Source organism: Amblyomma mixtum, chromosome 1 (assembly GCF_055824585.1).
Source record: "Amblyomma mixtum isolate Tamu chromosome 1, ASM5582458v1, whole genome shotgun sequence".
Taxonomy (NCBI): domain Eukaryota; kingdom Metazoa; phylum Arthropoda; class Arachnida; order Ixodida; family Ixodidae; genus Amblyomma; species Amblyomma mixtum.
The window spans coordinates 193,579,023-193,605,657 of record NC_143012.1 but is presented as its reverse complement, the minus strand read 5'-3'; the positions used below and the strand labels follow the sequence as shown (position 1 = coordinate 193,605,657).

The 26,635-nt window shown below is 46.9% G+C and overlaps 1 pseudogene; it reads left to right on the top strand.

The window, feature by feature from the left end:
• The first annotated feature begins 349 nt into the window (after positions 1 to 349).
• Positions 350 to 26,635, top strand: LOC149370385 (uncharacterized; annotated as a pseudogene).

Sequence of the window (26,635 nt, the reverse complement as noted above, 5' to 3'; positions counted from 1 at the left end):
ACCAGTAAAGATGATCAGGAAACCACTCGGGCTCCGTAGTTGTGGCGCTTCGTTTGCTCGTTGCTGGCCGTAATAAACCTAGGACTCCTGAGCCAGATTTCTTCATTTCAATTCATGGCATGAGTTCATTTCAATATGGGCAGCTTGAAACTGGCATTTGGGCTTCCGTGACTCCATCATTGTTAGTTATGGCCAATTTCAGGCATACTAAATGCATTATAAAGAAAGCCGGACCGGGTTGGCAGTGTAATACAAATGTGTTGTCATCGTACTCAAGCAATGAAGCTAATTTCGTTTTTACGCATCATCCTGGTACCCGCAGAAAGAAAGCGGCGAGAAGTTTCCGGACATGCTTCTGGGCACCTGCGCCGATTGGTTCGGGAAGCGGGACCAGCTGCTTCGGCCGCTGAACGGGCCCCGAACGGGTGCCGCGCCGCTGGACGGCTTTCGTGGCCTACTTGGCGAAGCTCCTGCTGGGACTGCGGCGTCGCAGCGGAGAAGGAGACATGGCGAGCAGCACGCTGTTCCTGGCCCAGCTGCTGTGCGACTGCTGCCACGACATTCTGCAGTCCCCTTCGCTGAACAACGCACAAGAGGTAAAGGTCTATAAGTATATATTAATAAGTCTTCTCAGAGCCATTATTAACCACCTGTGTCCTCAAGCAGGATACGTGAAATCAAGCAGTTGGAAATTATCACGGCGCCGCGTAGGAATGAAACGAGTCCTAAGGGTGTCTAAAAAGTTGACAAACTAGAATTGTGATTGGTTGGTGGGTTAATTTTATGGGGTGTAACGTCCCAAAGTGACTAAGGATATGAGAGACGGCGTAGTGGAGGGCTCCGGAAATTTCGACCACCTGGGGTTCAGTACACGGGCCTCTAGAAGTTCTCCTTCAAAGAAATTCAACCGCCGCGGCTGGGATCGAACTCGCGACTTTCGAGTCAGCAGCCAAGCACGATAACCACTGAGCCACCGCGGCGGCTAGAATTGTGAGGAACCCAATGCTCTGCTCTCAAGGAATTTGGAGGGATCGCATAAAATTATTTGGTCCAATCACGCAAATAGGTGCACAGAAATTAACATGACGGTCAGGAGTGATTTTCGGTGGCACTGCGAGCGCTCAGAACGCGGTCCGGTCCGCGCTCCTCAGAGAGTTCTTCAAAACAAAGCGCACGAACGGCATACAGAGCAGAAGCAACACACGGAAAGCCATGGAACGCGCCTGCGTCCTATGTGCCACACGTGTGGCTTCGTTGAAGAAGTAATGCCCTAAATAGACCACCAGAGAATACCTTAATACGTTAGGGCTCGTAACACATTCAATGGCCTATTATTTATTTAGTAAGGAACCCACAGCGCCGTGGCATTACAGTGGGGGGGGGGGGGTGCAATGTACAACAAAGAAGCACACATGACACCTCCGCTCGCAGGCAGAGTTACAAGCATAAAACTTTCACCATAAACATCTCACTTCAAAAGAACACATCACAATCGCATCACATCATTAAAGAACGAAAGAACGCATCATTTGATGTCACACTCACAACATCGCTCGGTAGTCTGTTCCATTCTCTAATGGTTTTCGGAAAGAAAGACATTTTAAACAATTCAGTTTTTGCCGCGAATTCGCGGACTTTAAAAACATGGTCAACACGGTTGGATCTATAAAAAGGCTCCTGCACATACCTTTCGCGTTCAACCCGAACAGTTGAATAATAAACAGCATGAAACAGCTTCAGACGCAACTTCTTTCGGCGCGTGTCAAGCAATTCCCAGTTGAGTGCATCCTTCGTACGCGATGCACTGTAACGAGCCGCGCGTGTGCCAGACACGAAACGAGAGGCAATGCTCTGCACCCTCTCCAACTTATCTTTATCTCTAGGAGTAGGCGGGTCCCAGACAGTGCACGCGTAGTCCAGAACCGACCTGACATAAGTCTTGAATAAAATGTCACGACATGACAGTGGAAAAGTGCTTGCATTTCGGCGAAGAAATCCCAAGTTTCTGCATGCTTTAGCAGAGATATAATCGACGTGACGGCGCCAGCTCAAATCAGGAGTAAAATAAACGCCTAGATATTTAAATTAGAATACCTGTTCTAACATTGTGTTCCTAATAACATATGAATACACATCAGGGTTTTTCTTTCTTGTAAACTTCATATGGACAGTCTTGGACAAATTCAAATTCATATTCCATTTAACGCACCACTCTGAGATTCTGTTCAAATCTTCTTGGAGCCGCCGCGGTGGCTCAGTGGCTATGGTGCTCGGCTGCTGACCCAAAAGACGCGGGTTCGATCCCGGCCGCGGCGGCTGGAATTTCTTTGGAGGAGAAATTCTAGAGGCCCGTGTACTGTGCGATGTCAGTGCACGTTAAAGAACCCCAGGTGGTCGAAATTTCCGGAGCCCTCCACTACGGCGTCTCTCATAGCCTTAGTTGCTTTGGGACGTTAAACCCAATAAACCAAACCAAATCTTCTTGGAACATTTCCGCATCTCGATCACTAGTGACAACACTATAAAGAACGCAGTCATCCGCAAATAACCGCATTTGAGATACTATTCCGTCACCAATGTCATTCACGTAGAGCAGGAACAATAGTGGTCCTAACACGGAGCCCTGGGGAACACCAGACACAACCTGCACTCTTTGAGACTCGGCGCCATTCCTAACCACAAACTGCTGCCGTAAACATAGGTAATCTTTTACCCATGATATCACTTGAGGGCTAATATTGTAAAAAGACATTTTTTGAATTAGTAAAGAATGCGTCACGGTATCAAAGGCCTTTTTAAAGTCCAAAAACACGCAGTCCACGCTAAGTCGCCTGTCCAGTGCCTCAGCCAAATCGTGCGCAAATTCAGTCAGCTGCGTAGTACACGATAGGCCCCTTCGAAAACCATGCTGACGAGGATTAAACAATGAATGTGCGTCCATATGTGCTGCTATACTGGTGAACAAAATATGTTCGAGTATCTTGCACACAACTGAAGTTAGAGATACCGGTCTATAATTTGATACAGTGTTGCGAGGGCCAGATTTGTAGATTGGCACAACACTTGCAATTTTCCAGTCATCTGGAAGGCAGGATTCTTCAAGCGATTTTTCAAAAATTATCTTTAAGTAGGGTGCAACCGACTCAGCACACAGTTTGTAGAATTTGTTTGGCAAGTCATCAGGACAACCAGCCTTAGCAATCTTCAGATTCTGCAACAGAGACTGTATACCGTTTATGCTGATCACAACATCATAAATAACACTCGCCACTGGCTGGAAACTCGGGTTATTCATATCGGCATGTTCGATTTCAGAGCTGAAAGTAGAGCTGAAATATTTATTAAAGAACTCAGCTTTTTGTGCATCATCGTCAACAAAGGTGTCACCAGAAACAAGAGGTGGTATAGTTACAGAGTCTTTTCCATTTCTCTTTACATGTTTCCAAAATTCCTTTGGATTTTCTTTTACTTTCGTGTCCATTGAAATGCCAAACGAATTCTTTGCAGCTGCCACAGCAACTTTCATTCTTCCGGCAATTTCCTGAAGCTTGAACCAATTCTCACGCGTCGGATTTCCTTTAAATTTAACGTAAACACGTTACCTTTTGCGCGTAATACTGCGTAGCTCCCGAGTAAACCATGGTTTGCTTTTACTCCTCCTCTTCGTTAATATCCATGCCGGAACAAAGCACTGCCTCAGTTCAAACATCTTATCCTTAAATCTAGACCATAGTTCAACCACTCCAGAGTTATCGGCATGTGTTTCAAAGATCGTTCGGTACTTATTCAACTCTTGAAGAAGCCGGCACCAGAAATGCACCTTTCGATTTTGGATCATTAGTGTAAACCTCGGATGCTCTGCAGAAGTAGGCAACCTTAATCATTACTGCGAAAGCTAATCAAGCCGAATGTATCTATTTGATTCAAGATGGTGCCCTCAGCGCCATAATGAATGGTGCAATGGTGCACGCAACGCGGCTCGCTCGCATCTTCTGATGGGAAAATCGTGCTCTCAGTAAGCTCTTATTATGTCAGTAAGCCTCAGTTCGTCAGTATTGATGCCCATTGTTACAATTACCTTCCGGTTACTTCTGGCGTGCCGCAAAGAAGTGTGCTTGGACTATTACTGTTCTTGGTATACATCAATGACAGTGTGTATGTAAATAGTGAACCAGTGGAAATCAGGCTTTTTGCCGATGATTCTGTTTTATTTCATGAAGTCAGATCCTACGAAGACCAAGTCATCCTTAATTCTAACCTTTAAAACATTCACTCATGGTGCAGTCGATGGGAGATGGAGCTTAACAATGAAAAAACAGTCTTTATGAAAGTGACCAATAAACAAAGTAGCCTATCATTTCCGTATGCCCTTCCAAATCATTCGTTTGAGGAAGTTAATGAATACAAATACTTAGGTGTTACTATAACCAATAAACTTAGCTGGAACAAACATATAATGAACATATGTGCATCATCCATTGGTAAACTTTGCTTTCTTAGGCATAGATTAAAAGGTGCCCTTCTAGTGCAAAGCTTCTAGCCTACACATCCATCATCAGACCGAAACGTGTGTACGCATGCACCGTCTGGGACCCTTACACAAAACATAAGATTGAGGCACCGGAAATGATCCAGCGAAAGAGTGTTAGATTCATCTTTAATAAATATCGTTCTAATGACTCTCCAACCACTCTTACGGCACAAAACAACACAGCGGCTTTGCAAACACGAAGAAAAATTCCACGATTGAAATTTCTTTTTCTACTCAAACATAAAACACTCTCCATGAGCCTAGATTTAATTTTTAAGCCGATCACAACGTGGCTAATACGACATCGTCACAAGGAATCACTAACACTTTACAGGACTAGAATCAATGCTTTTAAATAGTAATTTTTTCCTCACACAATAAATCGAATAAATGAACTCCCGCCTGAGCTTGTAAACAGCATCGATGTCATTAACAAAATTACTTATTCATAATTGCTGAGTTGTGTTTTTCCTTGTTCTTTACTATATTTTATTACTGTTGTGTTAGTTTTGTGCTTGCAATCTGCCGCGCCTCTTTATTTTTTGTGCTTTTGCCCCTTCTGCTTGGATGCATTTCAGGGTCTGCAGTATTCTGTAAATAAATAAAATAAAATAAATTAACGTACCCGAGAATTTGTATAATCTAGTAAAGTATCAACGACAAGATAGTACATTTAAGGGTCATTACTATTGTTTATCTACAAGGAACTCACCGACGAGGTTCCCCTGTGGGTATAAATTTAAAACTTTGCTGGCCGCTTTCTGCAAAAAACCACAAGCCCCTGTTAGTCACTGTGCTATATTTGCTGGCTTTTGTTTTTACCCTAAGTGATTCCTCCCTGCTAAGCAGGTCTTAGCAGTGAGGGCGCTAAGCGTCATGCGATATCGTCCTCAATGTTGCCCTCCCGCGCTTACCACTAACCACCGCTGTTTTTTTTTCTTACAGATTGCGTGTTCGCGGTCGGTTCTGAGGAGCACCGGCAAGGTGATCGAGCATAACGCTCCCCACCTGATGCAGACCTTGGTGCGGCGGATGCGATAGGTATTCCTTGAGCCCGTCCTGTCGGCCACCACGCGCAGGGATTTGCTGGAACTCATCGAGCTGCGCGGCTCCGGACGGGTGTTCAACCTTGAAAAGAAGGAGTACTACGAGAAGACACCAATTTATGTTCAAGCTGATATGGCAAAATTGTTGATTTGCTTGCAAGCCTGTTTAATTCGGCAGCATTCAGTAGTCAAGGATGGCGCGTTATTTCTTGCTGCGCTATTATTTTTCATAGTAAAAAGCTCGTGAGAGCTCTGTAAATCGTTTTGTTTTGTTGTGTTAGCAGTTTCTTGAGCCAATTGTGATTTTATCGTCAATAAACGAATGTACGTTTCGATAGGACATACGATGCTGTATTGTCTCCATTTTTGTAGAAACATCTGCGGTGCACAACTTCTATGCCTTAGCGTTGCACTTCGAGATGAATAGAGCTATACAAAGCCATGCAAACGCTAGATGCCCTCTTTTCGTGCGAGATCTACCGCTGGTTCATGCAGTGACACATTTTGCTGTGATCACTGCGGTTTAAAACCTCGATATCAGCGCCATCGTGAAGTGAAGGTGATTGGATGCGGCGCTGAAACGAAATTGGTATGGGTGATTAATAGAAACATCCCCATAGAGCGAAAATGAAGAAAAGCTGTGCGCGGGACTGTTCTCTTCTCGGGCTCGGGTTTGACATCCTGATTTGTTTAGAATTCAATTCTACCTTCTCCTGCCTTTTTGAGCTTTTTTTTAAGTACACATGGTTTTTTGGGACGTGATCACTGATGTTCATCAGTTGCGGGTCTAAGTGTTGTGTTTTATCGGAAGCGCTTGAATCAATAAAAATATTTCAGTACAAACAACTACGTAAATATTAGTGAAGAAACAAACATGCGGCGGTGGTGACAGATCTCAACTAAGGAAAGTTGAGCCTAAGGTCATGACGCACTGTAAAATTGAACTTTCCTCCCAGACTGATGACCCGCTCCCCCTGGATACCAATTTAGCGGGCCGAGCCGTGTTTGCACACAGCTGCACTTATACGCGGGTCCGCAGAGGAATTATGGGTCACGTTATCAAGTCGCAGTGAAGAAACAAATGCAGCTGGTGCATTTAACGAACAGCTCTGGTTTACGACTCGACGGACGGCGAATGCATTGAACAAGAAAACGTTTTCCAAGGGAGACCTTTCCATGACAAACTGTTGGTCTGCGACCAAATAGGATGCATTATTGAGATCTTTCGAGCACTGAGCGGGTGGAAATTTTCGACCGGCTCCTCGGACATTGGGCAGAGTGTGTGTGCTGCTCGAAAGGACGAAACAGGACTGGGCTACTGAAGAACGTAAGATATCGAGGGACATAAAGCAATACCGCATCCGCCTCTCTGAATTACGACCACGTGCTCCGATATGACAAATTAGCACGCAAGCTTTCTGAGTAGCTTGAAGCGCTGCACACTTTCTATAGTTTCTAAATCTCTGCCTCCTTTTTCTGTTTACCCTTCGTTCTGCATGCTGCAGACAGGCATTTGAAGTATCCCATCTTTGATACTATATTTAAACACATTTTCTCTATCTGTGTACGGTATCCCTTGGCAAAAATGAAAGTATGAGAGTATCAGTATCGAAAAAAAATCGGCAGTGATTTGGGTCCTGTTCAACCGGGTTAATTGCGTTAGCAATGGTGCGCGCGTTTTTTCGGCGATTGCTTCGCGCGTTGCCTTCGCCTGCTAGCATTGCGGCATTCCTGAGCCGTCAGGTGTCGAGGTTCACCGGTGACCGATGACGTGGGACCATTCTGCGAGGTAGAGCATTGTCGCCGAGCTGCATCCTTAGTTAGCACGATGCTTTGCAAGGTGAGGATCCATAGCGCACAAAATTAAAGGGACACAACACAAGCGCTAAACATACACTGAACGATCTTTATTTTTCGCGGACAACCTTATAAAGGTCACGTATTGACAGGTACAGACGACTAACAATGATTATCTTGTCAAGTTCATGACGTGCAAGGAATGAGAAAAAACACAATGGAAGCCACCAAGCAGTGAGCACGTTTCACACTATCGCCCGCTGCCTTGCATCCAAGAAAGCTAAGTATGTTTTTGATAATGACAACGAAGGATCCCTAACGCAATTTTCCAATTCCTCTTTTTCCATCGCCGCTGCTTCAATTATCTCCCTCGTTTTTTGATCACTATTTTTTCCAACTACTGAACACTCATCGAACTTAGGCGCGCAGTTGTGACCACGGCAGTGACGAGCAGAATTACCTGGCCTATCACCTCTAACATTTCTGTAGTGCTCGCTGAGTCGCTTATTCAGGCACCGGCCTGTCTGTCCAATATAGAGCATGCCACATGAAAGTGGCAACCTGTAAACAACGTTATCGGTGCAATTTACAAAGCGGTTCTGGTGCCGTACAGAGCAAACGTTCCTCTCCTGCTCATCGGGACGTGTGTCCTTACACAGGCGGGACGACTTTTCTGGGGCTGACATGCAAACTCTAACTCCAATTTTCTATCCAATCTTTTTGACGGCGTGGGATAGCCTATGAATATACGGCATTACTTCAAGTTTGTTGGGTCCTTCCGTTTTATCTGTCAACCTTGTGCTTTTTCTTTCTCTGTACAGGCTTTCTGTTACTGCTACTACGAGGTACCTCGGGTAACGCGCTTCCCGAAGGCGATCCATCAGATTACTGAAACTTGTTGTCATGAGGCATGTGCGTGTCTTATTTACTGCATTAAACATGCACGTTTTTACTACTACTCTTTTAACCAACTTCGTATGTGCCGAGGCTCTCTTACCGTTCACCTCGGCACACACGAAGTTTGTTAAAAGAGGAGTTGTAAAAACATGCCTGTGGAGAAGTTGGAATGAAATGGAAAATGCGAATGGAGAAGTTGGAGAGGGGCTGCAGGGTCGCTGGTGTTCAGTGGGCCACTGCCCAAGGAATGGGAACAAAGGGCCTTTTCCTGCTCAGGCTATAATCGGGAGCATAATGGGTGCAATCCCACAAAGAAGCGACTGTAATCCGGGGAAAAAGAGCGGCGGGTAGCGCTGGTCCCAAGCACTACCGGTCCAGGAGAGTAAGCGTACGGTTTTGCCCATTGCATGTGGAAATGGCAGTTTTCAACAAGTGCATCTCGAGTAAAACGCGAATGCCTTGTCAAAAAGGCAAATTAGCATCGTGAGAAAACACCGGGGACGAGCTATCGCTGTCCTAACGTGTATCCCACTTTCAGAGACATCGATACCAGCGTGCTGTTTTTAAATTTTGAAAGCCTACGAGAATACTGCTGACAATGGCCTTCCGCGTTCAGGAATCGCGGGATGTTACGCAATTACCGCGCTGTAGAGAGAGTAGGAGAAGATTTGTTGTTATAATGTCTCTAAAGTGTTTTTTTTTGCGTCTAGGGGTTTCTTTTTTGCTGCTCTATTGAGACAGAAGGGAGGCATGAACCCTTTGTGCATAAAAGCTGTGAACAGTTTGCTCGTCAATGCGAAGGAGGCCATAACGCAGGATTGGCCCAACGTAGCCTTCGCTATGATAGGCTTGAAGTTTTTATGAAGGATACAACTACATCAAAGATGGAAAGCCGTATTTTGCAACGACGACCTCATGTCCTGCACGATATGGTCTATAGAATTACGTCATCACGTAGGAAATGTTAGGTCGGCCATATTAGCCAATGTATCTATATTCTCCTCATGAAGCCTGACTCTTGCTGCGGCTATATCAGGCCCTGGACACTTAGTGGCACATTGCAAATGTGGTGAACGAAATAACAAAGTCCATACCCATTGTTTGAGCACACGTGTAATATTTGTAAATTTGGAGCGAGAGATACTGGAAGCATTTCTTAAGCACGTGGAAGGGCATTCGTGCGTAAGTAAACCAGATATTTATCTTCCGTCAAAGGCACTGAAGTTCTTGTATCCGGAGGCGCCATCGCTCTAGCACTTTGACCACTGACACTTTTTGGCACCCGATCGTTCCCTATAAATACGTGGTTTTTCTAAGAACAAAATCAATTGACAATTAGCGCTTGTGTTGTCTTGTGTCCAGAAATATCAAGCGTCCCTTAATCCCCCGTTTCACTTTTTTTTTGTGGGACCCCAGGCAATGTCATTTTTGGTTTGCGCATTGAACATGGGCGGTAATTTTGTGTTATTAGGATTTCGAGCTAACCCCGAAGTTGAAAAAAATCTTTCCTTGGATTTCCTGCAATATAGTACAGAATGCTAAGCACATAGTATTTGATTAAAAAAAGCAGTTCTTCCTAGTGTTAAACTGTTGCTAAATAGCAGCGTGTGGGAGTAACTGCATACATTTATGTTGAGACGTATATTTCACGAACACGTACACTGTCAAAAGCATATAAGTGTGGCGCGTGCACGTCCTGATCAAGAGTGGGGGATTTATTACGAAGTTCTGTTTTGATACTGGCATATGTGATTTCACCCCATTTTGTAGTGTGGAATATTATAAGCAATTTCTAATTTGCACCGCAGCTCCATGGTACTTTTTGTTTTAGTGCACCTGGAGCAGCCAGTGGTTATTGAGAAGAATTCTGGTACATTTTATATGACATTCTTAAAAAACATATGAATAAGTGCTAAATATAAATTAATTTAACAAGAAATCGAAAGCTCGAACGTTTCAATCAATAAAAAATGTGCCTCTTCCGCACCACAAACAGAAATTAAATGAAAGAGTCGATCAATAAGATTAAAGATTTGCACGAAAAACACGATTACATTTCTTGTTGAGGCATCCATTTGCTTGCTGGGGTGGTGCCTGAAAATATACGAGGAAAAAGAATTTAGACAGCTATGTTCGTGAATTTTGGTCCCAGAAGACTTTGTTCAAAGAAATAGTCTACGAAGAGAAAGGATAAAACGCGCAAAAAAAAACCTCGAAGCGAAGCTAAAGCAGCTGAAAGGCAATTTTTTAAGCATGAAATGCTTTTAGCTCCCGTTTTTTGCAGTGTGGTGACGTCACGCCGAGACCGAGATCCACTCATCCGGGCACTGAAATCCACTCATCCGGGCACTGAATTCCAGTTATCCGGGCACTGAATTCCAGTTATCCGGGCACTGAAATCCACTCATCCGGGCACTGAATTCCAGTCATCCGGGCACTGAAATCCACTCATCCAGGCACTGAAATCCACTCATCCGGGCACTGAATTCCAGTCATCCGGGCTCTGAAACGAGAACATCCGGGCACCGTACGAGACTTAACGAGATTTAACGAGACTCTCTAAGCCCTCCTACGCGACCGGCATGCAAGCGCCCGTTGGTCTCCAAACGAGACAAAAAATAACTGCTGCCAGTGCCTTCTCAATGTTTATCAAGATATCAGTGGAGCTGTGGGTTTGATAATGCACGGAATTATAATTTCCGATTTCTAATAACGCGTGCAAAAAGCACATAAATACCACGTTACACTTCGTTGTCATACGTGATCCGGGGGAGAAGCGCTGCGTTCAAAGGGCAAGGCATCGCGCCGAACGGGTGGTGGCGTTCCTCCCTTCCTTTACGGTGCGGTTCGGGTGTCCACCGAGATGGCAGAGAATTCCTGCGCCATTTCCTTTCCTCAAAAAACCTTGCGTTCACATGGCAAGGCATCGCGCTGAACGGGTGGTGGCGTTCCTCCCTTCCTGTACGGTGCGGTTCGGGTGTCCACCGAGATGACATTAGGCCCGTAAATATTTCATGCTTACTCTACTCTCGGTGACGGGAGAGGCAGAGATTTTTTTTCTTTTGGGGAATTGGGGCGGGGTGGGGAGGGTATCCAACCGCCATCTGCATTTGATCTTGGTCCCTTTGGAACCCGATGGCATGCTTTGCATGCTTGGCATGCTTGGCATGCTTGGCATGCTTTGCCAGAGATGAAGTGAAATATCTAGAGCCGACGAGATTAGAGGTCAGGGCTCCAGCCTGGAAGAGACAGGCAGCAGAAGCAGGAAAGGAGGAAAGAGGTAGAGAGTGTGAAGGTGCTTATTACTGGTGCTCTTCCCTCTAACCCTCTGTTGGTAAGCGCGACGTCACTGCTTATTCTCCAGGAAGCATTCTATCGTGACCTTCCGACATGACATCATGTGTAAACCATTGGTATGAAATCTCACTGGATTACCAAGCCCCTTTGTGAGAAACCGTGACGTCAGGACAATTCTTGGATAACGCTGGCTGGAGAGTCTCGACTCTAAGCATTTGGCATCTGTGATTCGTGGATGGCTGTGCTACTTCAGATCTAAACGTCTCAGTACCGGCTAGTGTTCTTCGTGATCGCACTGGCTGCAGGTCGGCGTTCCCTGGATAGAACGCACTAGCATCGTGTACCTGAACGCAGACCTGAATACTTGGCTCCTCCGTTCTGCTCGGCACAGCCGTGGCTGCTTACTCGAGGCATCTGTGCCGCTCGCAGTCTACTAACGCTTTGTGGTGGCCGGCCTGCGGTCCTGGTCACTAATTTTTGTAATGAGTACCGGCACCTTTTTGCAGGAACTGCTATCGCTTCTGCCGAACCTGTTATCGATATTCCTGATTGTTTTGCGTCCGCGGCAGCCGGCACTGGTGAATCCTCGCTTGAAAACATCGACATAAACTGCGATCGGTCTCGGGAGCATCGACTGGCCTTGGAGCAACTGCTGCTGGAATACAAGCGGTGCTGCGCTTCCTCCTCGAAGGTTCGTAAACACCCATTACGCTGCACCGCATCATCACCCATGACGACGTTCGCCCTATACGGCAGCAGCCTTACCGTGTTTCTGCTAAAGCACGGGCAGTTATTGATACTCAGGTTCAGGAAATGCTTGACGATGGCGTTGTTAACCTTCCCAAAGCCTATGGTCTCCGCCGGTAGTCCTCCTTAGGAAAAAGGATGGCACTCTCCGGTTTTGTGTCGACTATCGCAGACTGAACAGTGTGACCAAAAAGGACGTCTACCGGTTGCCGCGTATTGACGACTCACTGGAGAGATTACGGCGCTCTAAGTACTTCTCATCCATTGACTTGAATAGCGGCTATTGGCAAATTGAAGTAGACGAACGGGTCCGGGAAACAACCGCTTTTGTGACTCCAGATGGCTTCTATGAATTCAAAGTGCTTCCTTTCGGTTTGAGCTCCACCGCGGCTACGTTTAAAAGGATGATGGACAACGACCTCACAGGCCTCAAGTGGCAAACATGTCTTGTTTACTTGGACGACGTCGTCGTTTTTTCCGAAGCGTTTGATCAACATCTCCAGCGCCTGCGGGCTGTCCTCGAAGCCCTCCTCTCCGCAGACCTTACCCTGAAGCCCCAGAAGTGTCATTTCGGTTACGAAGAGCTCAGATTTCTGGGTCACGTTGTGAGCTCTGAGGGAGTGCGGCCGGACCCCGAAAAGACTGCCGCCGTCGCACGTTTTCCCGTTAACACCGGCAAGAAAGCTTTAGAGCGAAACACCGCCCTGCAGGAAACTACGCGCTTTGCTTCGTACCGCCTTGTGAACGGACGTGAAGTCCAGAGCATGCTTGATGCCATGCTCGCATGTCCTGAGGATGACCAACTCGACACAGACGCTCAACAATTTGCCCAACGTGCTGAAGAAGCCCGTCAGCTGGCCCGCGAGCACATCGGGCTACAGCAGAGCACCGATGCGCGCCGTTACAACCTTCGCCACCGACAGGTTGACTACAAACCCTGTGACCAAGTCTGGGTGTGGACTCCTGTCCGTCGCCTAGGTTTGTGTGAGAAACTGCTCTACCACTATTTTGGCTCTTACAGAGTGGTACGGCGTGTGAGTGAGGTTAACTATGAAGGGGTTCCGGACGGTGTTGCGCAGCCCCGACGCCGACAGCCCAGCTCTAACATTGTGCACGTTGTGCAGCTTAATCCGTACTATAACCCGGTGACGCAAACGTGTTGATGTCTTGGCTCGCTTCAGTTGCGGAACTTTGCTCGTTTTTCGTTTATTAAGGCGGAAGCCTTTAATGCCTCATCGCTGTAAGCAGGAGTTGCCGACAGAAATGTCACGCTTTTAATTTGGTAGAAACGGTCGTGACGCCAGAGCGCGCGAATTTCAAACGGGGCACATTTTAGTTTGGCTAGTAACCATGCAACCAAATAAAGAGATCCCATAGTGATGCTCCAAGTAAGCGGCACTGAGGTTAGTTAATTGCTTAATCACTCAATTAGCATAATGAACCTTTCTAATCAGGCCAAATAAATAAATAAATCCGAGTAGGAAATTGGCCGAGTTCTGGAGGGTAGCTCAATAGAAGTACTCGAAGCGAGTACCCGACTGTTTCACTCGGAGCTTTGTGGATTGAGCATTTGTTAAACCATCGTTCGAAGCCACGCCTGCCATTTCTGTGTGCAACGTGCGTTGAGGTCGAACGCTCATGATGACAAACCAAAGGCCCAACCACAAGGCAGTGTTGGCTATGTTAGACGTGGGTCAGCGTCTCGTCTGCCAGCGTCTTCGCTCGGAGCGCATAGCAGAATACGATCAAAAAATGACGGCATATGATGTGGGGTTTCCACACAGGCCTGGCGAGAGATCGTGGATAAAGCCCTTCAATTATCTCCTGTCTATAGCTAATCGTCCTATTAAGCGGCGAAGGAACTTACTGCGGGGCAAGAACGACAATAGAAACGTTAGAGAAGGGGCAACTGCTACATTCGCATAAACTGGCCGCCGCTTTTATGGCGAAATTCTTTAATGGCTCATACTGTCGTGAACAAGACGTGTTAGCAAATTTGTCCGCGTTTCAGACTGGTCGAAATGGTCGTGACGTCATTGCGCACGAATTTTTGACGGGTGTCCACCGAAATATGTCAGACAGTTACTGCGCAATTCTCTTTCCTCAAATACAATTTTCGACTGGTGTCCTCCGAGGTACGTGAGACAGTTACTGCGTATTTTCCTTTCCTCAAATACAATTTTTGTTTTCTTCATTACGCACCCTCTTTCTCTTTCTTTGTTCACTCCTCTTCCTTCGAGTACAGTGCGGTTCAGGTGTCCACCGAGATGACAGAGAATTACAGCGCCATTTTCTTTCCTCGAAAATTCACGGGGGCACTTTGCTGGCCTAAAGTGCGGTGAGGCGAAAGCCTTAAGTGCGATGTTGCTGCTTGCGTGGCTAATGCGTTGTTAAGATGTTAGGCTTAGCATCTAAAAGTGAAACGTGACAGCGGCTTGCAACGCTTCCAGAGAGTCAATAGAACGCTATCGCCCGTTCAGTTGTACGCCTTGCTCATTTGTAAATTGGTTTGTGAGGAATGGAAATGTATCTGTCTCGCATACCTCGGGGGACACCTGAAACTCGCCGTAACGGGAAGGGAGGAAGATGGGAGAGAACTAGGACACCGGATTCACTAGGCGCGCCTTTGTTCATTCCAAAACATCGAATAAAGACAAAAAAAGAGCTAGCATGGCGGAGTGGTTAGCATGCTCGTCTCGCACCCCGGAGACCGGGGTTCAACTGCCGAAATTGACCAATTTCCTACACGGTTTTATTTATTTACCTGGCCTGACTAGCAGGATTAATTAATCTAATTGGGTAATTAAGCAATTAACTAAGCTCAATCCCACTTACTTGTAGCATCATTTTACGATCCCTTTAATTGGTTGCATGGTTACTAGCCAAAGTACAATTGGCCCCGTTTGAAATTCGCGCACTTTGACGTCACGACCGTTTCGACCAATTGAAAAGCGTAACATTTCTGTCGACAACAACTGCGCACAACGATGAGGCAATAAAGGCTTCCGCCTTAAAAAGCGTTGCGTTCAAAGGGCAACCAAACAAACGGTAGTTTGGGTGCCGGGACATACCGACATTACGGGAAATCAGGAGGCGGATAGGATAGCTCGAGTGTACGCAATAAACCGAGCATCCCACATTCCCAACCCCACTGAGGAACTGGAGCCGGTAGCCCAAAGTTACACAGACATTCTGAACTATTACAGAGGGATCAGACGAAAATACCCGCCCCCACACAAACAACTCAATAGAGAAGAGGCCGTAGCATGGCGACAGTTACAAACGGGAACATTCCCGTGCCTAAACATTCGAAGTAAAATCTACCCCACCCAGTATAAGATCGAGTGCCCGTGGTGTGGAGACAAACCAACATTATACCATACCACATGGGCATGCGAGAAAATAGACAAGCTATCCATAATTGAAAACCCGTGTGCGGAACAGTGGAAGAGGATGCTATCCGGCGACATCGTGAAAGTCCGACAAGCACTAGTAAGGCGTGCACGCAGGGCAGCTACCCTCAGCGGGGCCCTGGACTAGGGGAACCGACCATGATGATAAGATGGAAGAGCGCAACTCCTCGTAGTCGGAGACTTCAACGCACCCCAATCTGAATATGGATACTTTGAATCCACCAAGAAAGGCACGAAGCTATGGAAACTTCACGCGATCTCGGCCTCACTTTACTTAATGATCCCCACTCCTGCACGCGGCTAGGCAACAGCGTCAGCAGGGATAGCACACCCGACCTGACCTTCACCAAGAATATAACTGAAGCCAAATGGCATAACACCAGAAATACGGCATCATAACAATCTCGTTTCATACGTCCGCACTCAAGTCAATTCCAACAAGCACTACGCTCACGGATTTGGATAAGTTTAGAAAACTTAGAGATACCGCTCCCACCAACATCGAAAACTGAGATAATTGGGTAGAGCAGCTGAAAAATGACAAGCGCAAGACGACCAAGGAGGTGGAAGCGACGGAAGATCAGCCGTCGGCTGACTCCAAGCTTCTGCATCTCTGGGAAGCGCACAAAAGCATCTTCAATAGATGGCAAAAACAAAAACACAACAGGGCACTTAAGCTAAAGGCAACCAAACTACCGAGGCAGATCGAAGCCCATACATCCGACTTATCTAGGCAACAATGGGGCCAGATATGCGACAGTCTAAATGGTCAGTTAGGTAACAAAATGGCCTGGCTCCTCTTAAGGCACCTCGTAGATCCCACTAAAACAAAATCTACTACCAGATCTCACATGAGCGAAATCCTACACGGATTCCCCGGAACAGATGCGGAGCTCCTAGACGAACTTCGAAAGAGATACCTGAATACGTCTAAAAGCGACGCCCTTAACCGCTACACGGGTGCTCCCAACGAGGAGCTGGACAGAGACAAAACGGACGCGGAGACATGGGCTGTAATCGGTCACCTTCGCACAACGTCAGCCGCGTGACTAGACTGAGTCACGAATAAGATGCTGCGAAATCGAGATCGTAAATCTGTCTCGGCAGTTACCGATTTAATGAATGGATATTGGCGCAAAGCAGAACTTCCTCAGTCGTGAAAACACGCGATAGTAACGTTTATTCCTAAACCCAACAAAAAGCTCAGCATTGACATACTCACACCCATATCCCTTACCTTGTGCTTAGCCAAACTCATGGAGCATGTGATCTTGAGCCGATTGCAAGGCTATGCTGAGGATAATGACTTATTACCCAGTGCTATGGTAGTTTCCAGGAGGCACCTATCAAGCCAAGATGTCATGCTCCAGTTGTATAACGACGTCATAGATCCCCCGGATAAAACCGGCACCAAAGGCGTTCTTGGACTTCTCTTAGAAAAGGCCTTCGACTACGTGTCGCATAGAGCAATTCTAAGAGGCCTCTTGAGCATAAATGTAGGTGCCAGAACCTACACGTATGTCAGTTCTTTGCTGTCGGGAAGAACGGCAGAGCTCTTAATCGGGGGAATTAGGCCGGATAGGCTAGAACTGGGAGATTGAGGCACGCCGCAACGCCCCGTTCTATCACCCTTTCTCTTCAACCTATCCTTCATATCGCTGCCTAGCAAGCTAAACGCCTTAGAGGACTTACGTCATACACTCTATGCGGACGACGTTACCCTATGGGTGGCGAATGGCTCCGATGCTCACATAGAAGAAGCTCTTCAGAAAGGAGTACAAGTAGTCCAGGAGTATGCCAGTAGCATAGGACTAAAATGTTCTCAAACGAAATCTGAACTCCTTCTAATCAGACATAAGAAACAGAGAGAAAACACCATAGAGGTGAACCTTCAAGGTGTCCCGATAAAGGAGGTCGAAACCATTCGAGTACTAGGTCTGTTGATTCAAAATAATCGTAAGAGCAACATTACAGTCACCCGTCTGGAAAGAACGGTCAACCAGATAGTCAGGCTCATTCGAAGAATTACTGCTAAAGAGAGAGGTATGAAGTAGGCCGACATCTGTCGGCTTATACATGCATTCATCATTAGCAGATTCGCCTACTCTCTACCATACCTCAAACTTTAAGGTGGCCATCGACAGATTAAACAGGTTACTCAGACAGGCATATAAAGCTAGTCTAGGGCTTCCTAGAAACACACCCGCGGACAGATTTTTATCCTTGGGTATACACAACACTGTAGAAGAACTCATCACTGCACACAAGGCGATGCACATCCAAAGACTGGCCAACACTACAGCGGGAAAAGATACTCTAGATCGAATAGGCGTAAACGCTGAACCCATGTCTAACCGACCGGGCCCTCTTCTACGAGGAGTGTGCGACGAACTAGTCATCAAACCGCTCCCCAAAAATATGCTACCGGGCTTCCACGATGGAGACGACGAGCCGAGCGCGGGATCTGCATAGAAAGTACCTGAATCATTTTGGAGCAGTATACACCGATGCAGCCGATTATACTTTCAGCGAAGGGGCCCTTCGCTATCTGCGCATCCAAATTCATAGCAGGAAGAAGCGAGTGCATCTCTGCGGCCTCGGTCACGGTCTACTACGCGGATCAAGCAGAAGAAGCGGCCAAAGCCTTGGCCATAGCAAATACTGACGCTGACATCATTCTCAGCAATTCCAAGACTATTCTACCGCGCAACTTCTCGCGCGGTAGAATATCCCTAGCTGCTAGAAACATCCTCAGAAATATTACACTGTAACGAGAAATAGAACTGGTATGGGCTCCTGCCCATTCAGGGAACCCAGGGAACGAAGCAGCCCACCAACACGTTCGAGGTTTTGTCGGCCGAGCGGTGGGCTCTCGTCCAGGGGGATCCGAGATGGAGGCAGTGATTTCATACCACGACATTCACCAATTCTACAAACTCTCTAGAAGAATCCTTCCCCGCACAAATCACTCTCCAAACATCACGAGGTGGCTTGGAGAAGACATTTACGCCCACATCTACCCCGATATTATAAACCCCACCTGCAAACATTGCGGTAGCACTGCCACCCTCGATCATATGCTCCGGAAGCTCTTATAGAAGCTCCCTCACCAGACTCCTGGGATGAAGTGCTGCGCAGTTCGCACCCCGCCGTTCAGGCAGGAGCCATCGGGCGCGCCGAAGAGGTCGCCGCCAGCTATCAGCTAACGGCCACCTGGCCCTTCTGCTAAGCATCCAGGAACCCTTCTTTTACGACAATAAAATTTTCTCTCTCTCACTCCATCTGAAGCCGCAAAAAAAATATTGTAAAACAGACCAAATAAACGTTTTCCACCACCACCAACGCATCGCGCCGAACGGGTGGTGGCGTTCCGTGGACTCCCTGGCAGCGCTACAACACAGTGTCGCGTTCCACTCCTAAAGGCCAAGATTAAAAGGCCAAGATTAATTAATGCACCAACAGTATGAAGTGAGCAACCGCGTTGCAGAATGCAGCACACAGGCCTTTTTCGGCTTTCACCACTTTATCTGCTAAAGTTCGTCGTAATTTTTTTGTTATGTCGACAGCGCTCTTCTCTTTCATAAGGGGGAATAATGCCACCTAGTATTGCCAGGTGGCGAATAGCTGACGACAGAGTAGGGCTCGCGCCGTCAGGCAAGAAGTCTTTCTAGGAGGTATTGCGTCCATCACCATCATCAGACCGTCGCTCGTTGCGGAAACCGAGAAGTGCCACGACACTCCTGCAGCGGTGGTGCCGGTGCTTGGACTCGACAAGGACCAGAGCTCCCAGGGAAAGATAGAAAGGACCTGACCTAGCGGCACAACCAGGTATGCACCTTTGTAGTTTATGCGGCTGGCTTTGAACAGTAATTATTGCGATGTTTAGTCTTAGGTCAAGAAAGAGCCGCTGTACGTTTTATATGTTAAGCTTTGCACATACATGCTGAAGTGACCACCGCGGTACTCCAGAATGGGCAACTGCTCGGCCTCAGTCTGCTTGCCAATGTACTGACAAGAGGACTGTATTTTTCTAGGTAAAGCGTTCATCAGTGGGAGGGGATCATTTGTTTTTAAGCATGAAATGCTTTTAGCTCCTGTTGTCGGCAGTGTGGTGATGTCACGCTGAGACCGAGAGGCAACATCCGGGCACTGAATTCCATTCATCCGGGCATTGAAACGAGAGCATCCGGGCACCGAACGAGGTTTAATGAGATTTAACGGGACTCTCTAAGCCCTCCTACAGGACCGGCATAAAAGCGGCGATAGCTTCGCGCCGAACGGGTGGTAGCGTTCCTCCCTTCCTGTACGGTCCGGTTCGGGTGTCCACCGAGATAACAGAGAATTACTGCGTAATTTCCTTTCCTCGATAGGCGTCGCGTTCGAAGGGCAAGGAATCGCACCGAACGGCTGGTGGCGTTCCGTGGACCGCCTGGCAACGCTACAACACGCTGTCGCGTTCACTCCTAAAGGCGAAGCTTAAGCGTGGTTAATTAGTAACAGTATTTAGTCATTAATCAGTATTTAGCCACTAATTAGTAATATGTCATAACTTCGTCATCAATTATGTGTGACGTAAAGCAGTGGTGACGCTTCTGCACCGTCCTGCATTTCATGCTTACTCTACTCTGGGTTACGGGAGAGGAGATTTCAAACTGGTGCGGAAAACGCTTTCGCCTCTACGCACTTTACACAGTTCGAACGCGCTGCATATACATTCTTGTCAGGCCTGCGTCTCATCGTGTCCGCGTATGCTTCGTGTTATGCCTGTAAACATTTCATGCTTACTCTACCCTTGGCTGCGCGAGAGGCGGAGTTTTTTTCACTCTGAGGAGGAAGCCCCGGTGAAGTGGAGGGGGGTGTGAAGTGTGGTGGGATGGACAGCGTGAATTTGAATTTTTTTTTGTCTAGGCATGGTGTTTTCTAGAAAGGATTACACAGAATAATCTTCGCAGCTGTAATTAAACATCACCCTAGCCAGCAGAACGGTATCCGAGTTCTTGATGATCAAGAGGCACGGACGGTGTTTTGCGGGATGCTAGGCACAAGTTTGGGTAGAATAAAATTTCAGGGATAAAGCGTCTGACCAGCGGAGCTGGGCGAAGTCCGCATACAAACAGAAAGGGGGGAAGAGCTGTTAGGAGAGAGGGCCCTTCGTGTTTTGGGCCCCTATAAGCTTGGACGTATATATATAGCTTAGGATGAAATTAATATAAAATAGCAGCGGATGAAATTAATATAAAATAGCAGCCGGGGGGGGGGGGGCAGTATGAAAGAAACGGTAAACTCCCCAGCAGAACAGGTAATTGACCTAATATATGCCGAATGTCGGTCGTACAAAGGGCCAGAGTAAAGAAATTCATTTGCAATATTGGGCTGATTACCTGTGCTTATCATTACAAGTTTGTGTGACTGTTGAAGAAATCCATGGAAGACTGGTCTTGGTGAAGTATCTTTAAGTCAGCTTTTGGGAGGATTATCGGAGCGTTTTTTTTTTTGCACGGGTATACTCAGGTGGATGACAGAAAAACTCACTACCATAAACACCCTCGCAGCAATGTGGATCGTTGCATAATCCCCAGTGCCACGTCGTGTGCCTACGTCAGAGTGGAAAGTAAAAAAATTCAGAGGGGAACTTTGTTGACCTAAAGTGCGGTGAGGCGAAAGCCTTAAGCGCGTTATTGCTGCTTGTGTCAGTGATGTGTTGTTAATATGTTAAGCTTCGCCTCTAACAGTGAAACGCGACAGCGTCTTGCAACGCTGCCAGGAGCGCCATCGCACGTTCGGTTCTGCGCCTTGCTCGTCGGTAAATTGGTTTGTGAGGAAAGGAAATGTATCTGTCTCGCATACCTCGGGGGACACCTGAACCTGGCCGTAACGGGAAGGGAGGAAGATGGCAGTGAACAGAGACACCGTATTCACTGGAGGCGCCTTTGTTCATTGTGGACTATGGAGCGGGCATGGCGGAGTGGTTAGCATTCTCGTCTCGCACTCCGGAGACCGGGGTTCGATTCCCGCACTCGACCTATTTCCTACTCGGTTTTATTTATTTATCTGGTATGACTAGAAAGTTTAATGAGGTTAATTGGGTAATTAAGCAATTAACTAAACTCATACCCAGTTGCAGAATCACTTTACGATCCCTTTAATTGATTGCATGGTTCTAGCCAAAGTACAATTGCCCTCTTTGAAATGCACGCACTGTGACGGCACGACCGTTTCGACCAATTGATAAGCGTGACATTTTTGTCAACTCCTGTTTACAACGACGAAGCATTAAAGGCTTTCGCCTTAATATGTATGACAATTGTAGGGGAACAGCTTTCTTCTTCGAGGCCAGGACAGGAATTTTCATATTCAACATATTCACTCAGCTGCCACGAGGAGGACACGTTATGAGGAGTGTGTGGAGAGGAGGAGTAAACGTCTGAGCAGTGACTCTTCTCTGCAAAGGGCTTCAACCTGAAATTAAAAGCAGCGGGGCTGGTTTATTGACAGCACCGGGGTTTAAAGACTTGGAAGGCATGACATGACAAAATGGCATGACATCCTGCACACACCAGATCTGATAGTCGTTTCTTAATGTAGTGCTCTGGTGTCTTCTTCAAGGTATTCTATTCGATGGCGTGGTCTGCGAAAGACTTGCGATGCTTCCCTCCACTTCGGCAGCTGAAATGCGCCTTGGGCGACGAGCCGGAGTCTGCGAGTGCTCCCTCGCACGCCCAGGGCCTCATCAAGAGGGCGCTGCAAGGTGAGAAAGCGTTCGGCCGCGTTCATCCAGCCTGGAGTGGAGCTCACCTCCCGTGAGCCCACATCACGGGCACCATTTTGAACATTTAAATCGGTTCGCATAGCCTTAGAAGTTTGGTTTTAGCAGAGCGCAGCGAGTAGCAAACGCTAGGGCCTAGTTTACTTAGGTCCAACGTACTATAATCCTATCTGGAAACGACTTATCTCATAGAGTTGGAGGCCGGTTTCCAGGGAAGGGTGCAATATTAGGGAGCTCGGCAAAGGTAGGTGGAATCAGAGACCACGATATTTGTTTGCATGGACTGCTGTAACTTCCGTATTAGAAAACCAGAGGGAGATGCCTTTGTTGTGCTTAATGCATGCCATGTCTTAGCGACCGGGCCTAAAACGTGGCTGCTACAGCGCTTGTGATTTCGGTGCGAGAGCAGCTTATGTCAGCGACAACGAGTGGACCAACGAGTGTTGCAGGTTTATTTGCTTTGTTCCTTACACGTTTATTTGCACGCAGGTCTGAACGCCCTTACCACCCAGCAGCTGACGAAGCTGCTTGAGGTTCTATGCCAAAGAGCCACACAGGGCCCTCAGAATGACAAGCCAGCTTTTCAAAGGTGCACCTACCTAATCGCGGTAAGCCGGCTCTTCCCTCCTGTTCATTGTTCGTGCCGTGTGACCAATGCAGTCCGTATTCTGGTCGACTTTCTTGCGCTATCCTTACAGCAGCACATAACAAGGAATAATGCCGTTGAGAGTACGTCAGATTACGCGGTACCTATGTGATGGTCTCTACCCATTACGTTTGTACTTGGTGTCTTTGCCGTCCGTAGCAGAATTCATATTTTGACTACTGCTTTGCTCTCGTTATATATGTCTTACTTATTATTTAAAGTGGGCTTAATCTATAAACAACTGCGCCAAACAAAAGCACGCTTTATCGATCGCCAGTAAAGATGTTCAGGGAACCACTCGGGCTCCGTAGTTGTGGCGTTTCGTTTGCTGGTTGCTGGCCGTAATAAACCTAGGACTCCTGAGCCAGATTTCTTCAATTCTATTCATGGCATAAGTTCATTTCAATATGCGCAGCTTGAATCTGGCTTTCGGTCGTCCGTGGCTCTATCGCTGTTAGTTATGGGCAATTTCAGGCATACTAAATGCACTATAAAGAAAGCCGGACCGCGTTGGCAGTGTAATACAAATGTGTTCTCATCGTACTCAAGCAATGAAGCTAATTTCTTTTTTGCGCATCATCCTGGCACCCGCAGAAAGAAAGCGGCGAGAAGTTTCCGGACATTCTTCTGGGCACCTGCGCCGATTGGTTCGAAAAGCGGGACCAGCTGCTTCGGCCGCTGAACGGGCCCGAGCGGGTGCCGCGCAGCAGGACGGCTCTCGTGTCCTCCCTGGAGGAGCTCCCGCTGGGACTACGGCGTCGCAGCGGAGAAGGAGACATGGCGAGCAGCACGCTATATCCGGGCCCAGCTGCTGTGCGACTGCTGCCACGACATTCTGCAGGCCCCTTCGCTGAACAACGCACAAGAGGTAAAGGTCTATAAGTATATATTAATAAGTCTTCTCAGAGCCATTATTAACCACCTGTGTCCTCAAGCAGGATACGTGAAATCAAGCAGTTGGAAATGATCACTGCGCCGCGTAGGAATGAAACGAGTCCTAAGGGTGTCTAAAAATGTGACAAACTAAAATTGTGATTGGTTGGTGGGTTAGTTTTTTGGGGTTTAACGTCCCAAAGCGACTAAGTATATGAGAGACGCCGTAGTGGAGGGCTCCGGAAATTTCGACCACCTGGGGTTCAGTACACGGGCCTCTAGAAGTTCTCCTTCAAAGAAATTCAACCGCCGCGGCTGGGATCGAACTCGCGACTTTCGAGTCAGCAGCTAAGCACCATAACCACTGAGCCACCGCGGCGGCTAGAATTGTGAGGAACCCAATGCTCTGCTCTCATGGAATTTGGAGGGATCGCATAAAATTATTTGGTCCAATCACGCAAACAGGTGCACAGAAATTAACATGACGGTCAGCAGTGATTTTCGGCGGCACTGCGAGCGCTCAGAACGCGGTCCGGTCCGCACTCCTCAGAGAGTTCTTCAAAACAAAGCGCACGAACGGCATACAGAGCAGAAGCAACACACGGAAAACCATGGAACGCGCCTGCGTCCTATGTGCCATACGTGTGGTTTCGTTGAAGAAGTAATGCCCTAAATAGACCACCAGAGAATACCTTAATACGTTAGGGCTCGTAACACATTCAAGTGCCTATTCTTGAAGAAGCCGGCACCAGAAATGCACCTTTCGATTTTGGATCATTAGTGTAAACCTCGGATGCTCTGCAGAAGTAGGCAACCTTAATCATTACTGCGAAAGCTAATCAAGCCGAATGTATCTATTTGATTCAAGATGGTGCCCTCAGCGCCATAATGAATGGTGCATTGGTGCACGCAACGCGGCTCGCTCGCATCTTCTGATGGGAAAATCGTGCTCTCAGTAAGCCCCAGTTCGTCAGTATTGATGCCCATTGTTCCAATTACTTTCCGGTTACTTCTGGCGTGCCGCAAAGAAGTGTGCTTGGACTATTACTGTTTTTGGTCTACATCAATGACATTCCGTATGTAAATAGTGAACCAGTGCAAATCAGGCTTTTTGCCGATGATTGTGTTTTATTTCATGAAGTCAGATGCTACGAAGACCAAGTCATCTTTAATCTAACCTTCACAACATTCACTCATGGTGCAGTCGATGGGAGATGGAGCTTAGCAATGAAAAAACAGTCTTTATGAAAGTGACCAATAAACAAAGTAGCCTGTCATTTCCGTATGGGCTTCCAAATCATTCGTTTGAGGAAGTTAACGAATACAAATACTTAGGTCTTACTATAACCAATAAACTTAGCTGGAACAAACATATAACCAACATATGTGCGTCATCCTTTGGGAAACTTTGCTTTCTTAGGTATAGATTAAAAGGTGCCCCTTCTAGTGCAAAGCTTCTAGCCTACACATCCATCATCAGACCGAAACGTGTGTACGCATGCACCGTCTGGGACCCTTACACAAAACATAAGATTGAGGCACCGGAAATGATCCAGCGAAATAGTGTTGGATTCATCTTTAATAAATATCGTTCTAATGACTCTCCAACCACTCTTACGGCACAAAACAAGATACCGGCTTTGCAAAGAGGAAGAAAAATTCAACGATTGAAATTTCTTTTTCTACTCAAACATAAAAAACTCTCCACGAGCCCAGATTTACTTTTTAAACCGATCAGAACGTGTCTAATACGACATCGTCACAAGGAATCACCAACACTTTACAGGGCTAGAATCAATGCTTTTAAATAGTAATTTTTTCCTCACACAATAAATCGAATAAATGAGCTACCGCCTGAGGTTGTAAACAGCATCGTTGTCATTAATAAAATTACTTATTCATAATTGCTGAGTTGTGTTTTTCCTTGTTCTTTACTATGTTTTATTACTGTTGTGTTAGTTTTGTCCTTGCAATCTGCCGCGCCTCTTTATTTTTTGTGCTTTTGCCCCTTCTGCTTGGACCCATTTCAGGGTCTCCAGTATTCTGTAAATAAATAAAATAAATAAATTAACGTACCCGAGAAATTGTATAATCTAGTAAAGTATCAACGACAAGATAGACAGTACATTTAAGGGTCATTACTATTGTTTATCTATAAGGAACTCACCGACGAGGTTCCCCTGTGGGTATAAATTTAAAACTTTGCTGGCCGCTTTCTGCAAAAAACCACAAGCCCCTGTTAGTCACTGTGCTATATTTGCTGGCTTTTGTTTTTACCCTAAGTGATTCCGCCCTGCTAAGCAGGTCTTAGCAGTGAGGGCGCTAAGCGTCATGCAATATCGTTCTCAATGTTGCCCTCCCGCGCTTACCACTAACCACCGCTGTTTTTTTTTCTCACAGATTGCGTGTTCGCGGTCGGTTCTGAGGAGCACCGGCAAGGTGATCGAGCATAACGCTCCCCACCTGATGCAGACCTTGGTGCGGCGGATGCGATAGGCATTCCTTCAGCCCGGCCTGTCGGCCACCACGCGCAGGGATTTGCTCGAACTCATCGAGCTGCGCTGCTCCGGATCGGTGTTCAACCTTGAAAAGAAGGAGTACTACGAGAAGACACCAATTTAA